An 8,339-nucleotide genomic window follows, 5' to 3' on the forward strand; every position below is an offset into this window, starting at 1 on the left:
GCAGCCTTCTGGAAATTACTTGTGCGGTGTCTTTCCCCCACTGAAGCACCACTGGAGAACTGACCAAGGGATCCTTCATCCAAAAGGAGAGCTGCAAAGCACTGTCCCATGAAGGATGTTCCACCTTGCTTGCACTTGATTTCAGTTCAGCATCTCCCTCCACATACCATCCCTTCCTCCTCTTCTGCTGCTTGTGAGCAAGATGGGACAGAGCAGGATCATTATCTGCTACAAAGCCCAGTGTGAATGGGCTACCTGTGAGCTGAGCAGCTCAGAGTGTGTCTCCTAAGCAGCTCCCCACAATGACAGGTACAGATGGACTTCGCTCCCGGGCCTGGAGAAGGGAATGTCCAGGAAGGGTTGTAGTGGCAGCTAGAAGTATGCCAGAGCAATGCTTCAACTTCCCACAGCTCCCAGGTGTGAAAAGTGACTCCAGTTCCCCTTCTCTGCTGCCTTCATCCTCTTCTTCTCCCACAGATACTGGACAACACTACTCTGCATATCAGCCAAGCTGTGAGTTTTCTGGAAAGCGACACCCAAAACAAGGTAGGGAAGCCAGACATAGGGAGAAGAGATGGGCTGCCAGGGGGTGGAGGGGACGTCCAGGAAACCCTGGTGGCTGGGCAGGGGAGGAAAGGCACTATTTACAATAGCAGCTGGCCCAGCAACTCATCTTTGTCCTGATCATGGTTCATGTTTATTTTTTGCATCAGCCAGGGCCTCTCACCCTTGTTTGAAAGCAAGGGAAAGGAAAGGGCTCATTTCCCTCAATCACACAGGAATGGCAGTTGTGGTTTGGCAGGGGATGGACTCAGGATGCCTGTGAGAGCAGAGCTGTGTCTGTGAGGCTGCTTGAGGTAATGGCCTTTAGCCTGGAGAGCAGGAAATACTAATGAGCTGTTAATTATTCCTGAGCTTCTCTCTCTCTCTCTCACATACATCCCTGCACACATGCATTTGCACAGGACAGGGTGAGGGGGTGCTGGCAACATGTCAGCAATCCAAAAAGATGCAGTTATCTTTGCTATTTTCCTTCTTCCCTGTGGTCCAGACCTCCCAGACCCATCTCCCATCATTTCCCGTATATTCACCTGCCATCTGAGCATCTTCATTTCCTTCTCCTTCGCAGAGAAGCTGTGAATGCTTCCCCTTCGCTGTAGTTCAGGCAGTGCAATCCTCTTGGAGAAACACGATGTCCAGGGAATAGGTATTTACAAAGTGTTCTTTGCTTTAGACACTTGTTCCAATATGCCAGGAGGTTGGTGAAGGGTCAGAGCAGCACTGCCCACGCCAGGCAGTGCTTCACCATTATCTCAGCTGCTGGTACCCAGCCCTGCAACCTCTGAGACTCCTGTAGTCCTGGGAAAACCCAGACACTGGCCATTTCAGATTGCCAAATCAAGCAAATCCAGGGCTCTACAGTAGCACACACAGTAGATACGTCACTGGGGAATAGGAAGCAGCACCTGCAGCTTCCCCAGTGTCTTACCCTGGACCAAGCACTGAAGCTTGCCAAAGGTGTGCTAGCAGCTACCCATTAAGATGCTCAAGCAATAAAGGCAATACCTGGGACTGTATAGACTGGCAGAGACATACTTCCAGGCAGCATTGGAGGTCCTGGAGCAGGAGGTGAAGAGGGAAACATGGGTTTGTGCCATGTGCTGGGCCAGCACAAGCATGCTCTGGGAAGCCACAGGCAAAGCCTGGCACCCACAACCAGGCAAACAAGTTCTGCCTCTCAGCAGGACTTAGCAAGTGGGTCCAGAGCCACATGCACACGGTTCCATCCCCACCGAGAGCAGAGCTGGCTGGGAGCACGGAGCACCCACAGCCATGCCACGCTGCTTCCCTGCGCCTTAGACTGAAGCACTAAGGGGGTTCAGTGGCAAGCTGGGTCCCACAGGCAATCAGAGCCAAGAAATCCAGCAAGGCAAACAGAAAACAAACAAACAGCACCCAGAAAACAACATGCACAGCAGCACACCAGCTTCCAAGCCCCAAGGCTTCAGATGCGAGAAGGGAAATGTTTAGCAGTTGGGAATTCTTCAGGGTACACTGAGGAGACAGGCAACCTGCAGCAAGGCTGGCCGGGAGAGGGGCGGTAAGCCAGAGCAGCAGTGTCACATGCAGAAATGGGTGAAGGCTGCATGTGCATGTGCTGCTAGCAGCTCTAGAAGATCCCTCAACATCCCACCTGCAGAAGTGACAGGTAGGCACGGGGAAGGCTTTGTGTCTGCTAGAAATCAGCACTGCTGAGCACCATCTTATCGACAGCTGCGATCCAGGAAAACAACAATCAGCTGTAAGCCTGGGAAAAAAAAAAAAACAGATTTGTTTATGGCTGAGCCTCACAAAGCACCTGACCTGTAAGATCATCCAGCCTTCAGAGCTGTGTTTTTTCACTACAGAATGCGAAGAGGGAGCTTGTTTGAAAAAGGGCACCTAGGGGCAGGCTTGCTGGGGGGCTGAAACAGGCTCAGCAATATTCCACAGTCCAGCAGAGGAAATAACAGGAAAAAAAACCCAGAATACATCCAAAAGAATATTCAGAGATAAAAAGCAGAAGAGAAAGATAACCACAGAAAGGTCTGTAAGCAGTGCTGAGAAAAGCATGACAATGGAAAATGACATGTATGTTGTTCCTGTACAGTCACCATAGCAAAATAAATTGCTGTCTTAAAGCTTGAAGAGCAGAAAAGCAAGGGAAAGAGCCACCCTGCCAAAGCCATGACTGAAGGTTTCTGTTCTGCCCATGGGTGACACTGCAGGTAGTGAAAAAGTGCAGAGAAATGGGTGCCCAGACTAACTCAGCCAAAGCAAGGCAGCTGCATGCAGATCAACCTCAAACTCAGTGTCAAAATGGCACCAGGACACCAGGGGATTTGTGAGTGAACAGAAACCACGTCAGTGCTCTGGAAGTAGAGGTGGCACAGCCCAAGCCGGCAAAGCCACACTGCCGTGTCTATGCTGGCACAACCACAGCAGGAGCTGCAGGGTGGAAATTCCCACAACGCCATGGGAAGCCACGCAGTTGGAGGAGACCTTGGTTGGTGTAGGCAATGCCACCAGCTCACAAATCTGGTGCCACCAAATGTCAAAGAAATTTTTGCCTATTACCAGCAGAAAACACAAGGAAGTCCCAAATGCAAGCGACATATTGTGACATGTCTCTACTAACACAGAGCCAAGTACCCAAGATAAATTTCCAGAGGAGGAGTCTTACAGACACACAGAAATGGTACCAATAGACAGGAATGATTCATGCCCAGGATCTGACCAGGGAAGATGTATTGCATGGGAAGTAAAAATAAGGGAGGGAATGAAGTAAATTAGAAGAAGCCCCTTCACCAACAAGGCAAAGCCCATCGCCCGTTCTCAGTCCTTCATGCGACATTTTCCTTCACCATCAGCCAAACATAGACAGTCTCAAGTTTGAGTTCAAACACAAGTGGAGGAACAGGACCGCCAGCAGCATGCCAGCCTGGCAGGACAATGTCACAGCAGATGACATTCTGGGGTAAGACACTGAAACACCACCCGTCACAAAGCCCTGCCTTAGTCTTTGAGGAGAGGCAGGAGCAGATTTCAGCTTGGACAAAAGCAACATTAAGTTCTCAGTGACTGCGGCCCGTTGAAAGGACACCTGCTGACTTCCAAAGGCAACTGCCTTCCTGACAAAAAGCAAATGCAAATCACCAGATGTCTTTTCAGAGGCTATTAGGATTTGTAAAGTATCTCATAGATGCTTTTGCCTAAGTGTCTCTTTATCCGTTGCATCCTTCCATGTGAAAATGCAACAGGTAAGCAAGATCAAGAGGTTTCCAATCTGAGATGAATACTGAGAGCACAGAGGGATACAGCAGCAAAAAAAAAAAAATAATAGCTATGTGCCCATTTTGAAGGCAGGTTTGGAAAGAATCTGAGAACAAACCATACTGCTAGTGCTCATGCCTACTAGTTTATTAAGACAGCATCAAGGAGATTTAAGAAGAAAAGATGTCAATTCCTGACAAAGGTACTTTAAGGAGTTCAGCTGGGTACAGAAGGAAAGGACTGACAGAAGCCAGAACAGGCTCACAAGCCCTACTCTGCAGAAGAAGCCAGGTACAAAGTAGGTCCTGTCGTCCCCAAAGACTGGAGCTTCTGGAGTACCAAACAGCTTCCAAAATAGACACAAGATGATGCAGGCACAGAGGACAGAGAGATGACTCAGAAGGCAATGACACTTCTGCCGACTTTGGCTGCCCAGGGATACACAGCTTCCCTGCTGGTGCTTCGCACCTCAGCGGTGCTCCAGCACGGTCTGCCCCAAGCACAGCCATCACCAGACCATGCAGCTTATTCTTCTGCCAGAAATAAACAAGATGAGAAAGCCCAGCTGATGGGTTAGGGAAGTCTGGGAGAGACTTCAGAAGAACACAAGCCTAATTCACCAGAGTAATATAGGAACTTTGCAAATCCTTCCCAAAGCACTGGAGCAAGGGTTTATTTAACCTAATTAATATTGTACTAATGCTTTGGGATCAAGCATGGCTTAAATCTTGGACAGCACTAAGAAAAAGTCATGCTGCAATTTAAAAACCAGCTGCAAGGAACTGAGGGTGTCCCAGACAGAATTAAACCTTACAGGTGGTATAAATGCTGCAGCCATTGGTCCCTGCACACCGATGTATGTTTATGCATTCTTGTGTAGCCCCGATGCTGCCGTCAGAGCAGGTGCAAAAGAAAGAAAAAAAAAACTAAAACAAAATAGCAAAATAAAACAACCACCCTGCAACCAGTGCACAAAGGGTATTTGGTTATGTAAAGATTTATTCTTCCTTTCTCAAAAACCGTCTGGTGCTCAGGGTCTCATTTCTTTGTATTCATCCCAATCCCTGGACTGTATCCCAGCAGCCTTCATGGCAGCCAAATACAGTCTTATATTTTTTTCCCTCTCCTGTAGTGTGGCATGAATTCTTGGCACTTGTGCAGTTTCCTACACTTGTCTCCTGCGCTGCAGCAAAAGGAGCCTCTTGCTGCCAGGTTTCCTGCCTGTGTTTCCCTCTCAGAGGAGCTGTAGCTGTTGAGATGGCAGGCAGGAGCTGGGGAGCTATAAGCAGCTTAGCTGGGACCCTTAGTGCAACCTGGCACCATCGTGTTTGTCTGCAGAGCTGGGACAAGGCAGGAATACAGAGCTCTTTGCCCATCAGCTGTACCCAGGAGAGCCAGTTGCCCTGCCATGTGTCCCTGTGGCTGGCACACATGGTTTCTACCAGCTGTACACTTGGAAGGGATAATGTTTTCTGCACCATGTTTACCAGTTCACTCTCTCTGTCCTCTCCAGTCCCAGAGAGATGTTTTCCTGGGCAAAGCCCAGCACAGCATCCAGCACTGGCCTCCCATCAGTCCTGCTGAATGCAAAGTGCCCTTGAGAGCAGAAAGCAACTCCAGAGATCAGCGCTGATAAATCCTGGGGATATCTAGGTGCCCTGTGGCCAGTGACAGCAGGGACAACAGCTCCAGGGCTGACCCATGCCTGATGCCATCTCAGCACAAGTATTAAATCCCAGCTGGGAATTTTTTTTTTTCCATCTGGCCTCACTATTCCCCATCCACGGTCATTAGCCACTTTCCAGCTGTCCTGTCCTTCCTCTCTTTTTGGTTTTGCTTCTCCTCTCCCTCAGGGACACGGCAAGCTCTCAGGGCAGGGACACCAGCAGTGCATACACAGATGCCCATCTCAGCACACACAAACAGGTTGCATTACACTGCTTCCCACCTTACCAGAGAGCAGGGAAGGGAAACTTTATTTAAGCACACGTAGTTACAGTTAGCATCTCTTGGCTGTTGCTCAGCCTCCTGGCATCAACCTCTGATATGCCTTCTGGCATACATATTTATGAACCCAATTATCACTGAATAAAAACCCAGGTTGCTGTGAAAATAAATGATTTTTAATCTAAATTGCCCAGTTTACATACTTCACCCACCTCTGCTTAGCAGAACAGCTGGTGTTTACCAACTTTTCATTACTGTTCCAAGCAGCACAAGATGATACTGGCTGAAAAGGACCCACCACACCTCCAAGATAAGATAATCTCAGGTTTACCTCTGCCTTCAACTCTGGTCCTCCAAATCACTGATGAGCCTCCAGCAGAGGCAGGCTGTGCTGGAGGTCAGCCTCTGCCAAAGTCCAAGGTTGACAGAGATGGCTAAATAAAGTGGCACGCATCAACTCCAAAATGTGAGCACTGGGCTCCAGAACAGCCCTGCCCAGCCACAGTGTGCTTCTAGCAGGGATGCTGCAGCAGCAGCAGCAGCAGCTGTGGTTCGTTACTCTGGGTAAGGGGGGGTCAGGTGCAGGTCCTTGGGATGGGAGAGGTGGCTCCCATCCACACCCTGGCTCTGCACAGCACACTACTGAATTTCATACTTCACTCCCAAGCAGCATGCACTTTTCCTGCCCAACTTTCAGGCTTTGATAGTACTTACAGAGGGTTTGTATCCCTTGTTTAACAAGGGATATGGAGTGGAAGAAAGCTAGGTCAGAGCTGGGTGGTACAGACAGGAATAGGAAGGTCTCTCCATCCAGCCTCCTTCGAGCAGAGTGAAGATTTGCAGCACCATTCAGTGAAGGGATGATGAAAGATGTCTGCTGATAATAGTTATGATTGCTGGGTGGTTTATTTCTGCAGGGAAGAATAGTTTCCATGTAAACCCAAATAAATCCAGCTATCTCTACGCTTCTGTCCATATCTGTTTTTACAGTTATCAGTGCTTCCTTTTTCCTAATGCCTTGGGAGGCTCACACCGGAACTAAGATGATCCAAGAATTATTCTTGTTATGGTATTTCCACTGTCCAAGAATGAGAATATGTTAAAGAAATCCAGTTGTCCCTCTTTATTCCAGGCTTTAAATGGCCCCCCTGAGGCATTAAACAAAAATAAGGTCAGAGTGCCAGCGTTGGCTCTTTGGTGGGCTGACAGGAGGGTGTGCCTGGATGATTGCACTGGTGAAAGATTGCAGTGAGACAGGTTGACACCAGGTCCAGACACCAGCAGAAGAACCAAAGCCAAAGCAAGGAGGTTCCGACAGCACCCTTCACCCTCTGGAAGTGCTGAGAAGGAAGGTGCTGCTTTTAGCAGCTGTGTGAAGGCATGTGTTGCTGCACGTGGTGCCCACCAGTCCTATTTCCAGCTCAGCTGGCTGAGGACCGAAGGAAGGAAAACTCCTGGGACTGGGCATGGAGCAGAGTCACATGCAGCTCAGAAATAAGTCACAAGCCCCAGCAAGTTAGCGACACCTGGCATGAGAGGAGACTTGATTCATCCACTTGTTTGGGCTGACACTAGCGCTGGTGAAGGAGAGCTGGACACTCATGGCCAATGCCTACTGTAGGATAAATACCTCCTGTGTTTCCACAGTCTGGCTCTTCCAACCTTCTGTTGGAGCAATGTTACAGCTCCGGCCAGGCTCTACACGCTGTAGCACCTTGGGTGCATACCCCTTACATGGTCCCTGTGCTCCCTCCCTCCCTACGCGCTGGGTGCTTCCTGCCACATGTGAAATACAGACAGCTCCCAGTCACTGTGCCCTGGGATGATGGACAATATACCCCCACCCAGGACGGGGTGGAAGGCGATAAACCCCAGCCTGGCTGCTCCAGGACCTGAGCCATCACCTGGTGACCTCCTCTGGCACAAAGTTCCCAAAGCATCTGTTTATCTGCCCACAAAACCGCACTGGTGGCTGGAGGAACACAGTATCCTCACCCTCCCTTGGGCACAGGCTCAAGAGCTGGTACGCACGACTGACCGCCCTAAGTTTCATTTTATTTCCCAGTATTATTATGGAGTTTAATTAGCCCTGGCCACTCTGACCTCTTATCCCACTAGAAAAACAGTCCAGCTTTGTCACAGCATGTGGGAGTGGGCAGGCGGATGAGGGAGAGGGGAAATGAGAGGGGAAATGATATTTTATGGGATGTTCCCAAGGAGCAAATCTCTTTTTTTACCCCCAGGCACCACAAATTTGTTGTGATTTAAAGAGGACATACTTGGTTAAAAACCATGGGCCAGATCCACAGTCACTGCAAATCAAAAGATCTCTGTTTGACTGCATGGAGTTTAGCTGATTTAGACCAGCTGAGACACTGACCCTCTATGCTTAAACAAAGCCCATTCTCACTGGTGCTAGGCAGAAGAGCCTTAGCTTTGGCTCTGGCAGGGGTATTTTAGCCAGGATGCTTCTGCATGATTCCTCCTCCACTGGGCTTACCTTTGACAAGAACTGCAACAGCCATTGCCCACTGGTGTGGGTCTGGGGTCTCTACCACAGACAGAGGCACAGCTACTCA

The sequence above is a fragment of the Falco naumanni genome, chromosome 8, assembly GCF_017639655.2.
Source record: "Falco naumanni isolate bFalNau1 chromosome 8, bFalNau1.pat, whole genome shotgun sequence".
NCBI classification, from domain to species: Eukaryota; Metazoa; Chordata; class Aves; order Falconiformes; family Falconidae; genus Falco; species Falco naumanni.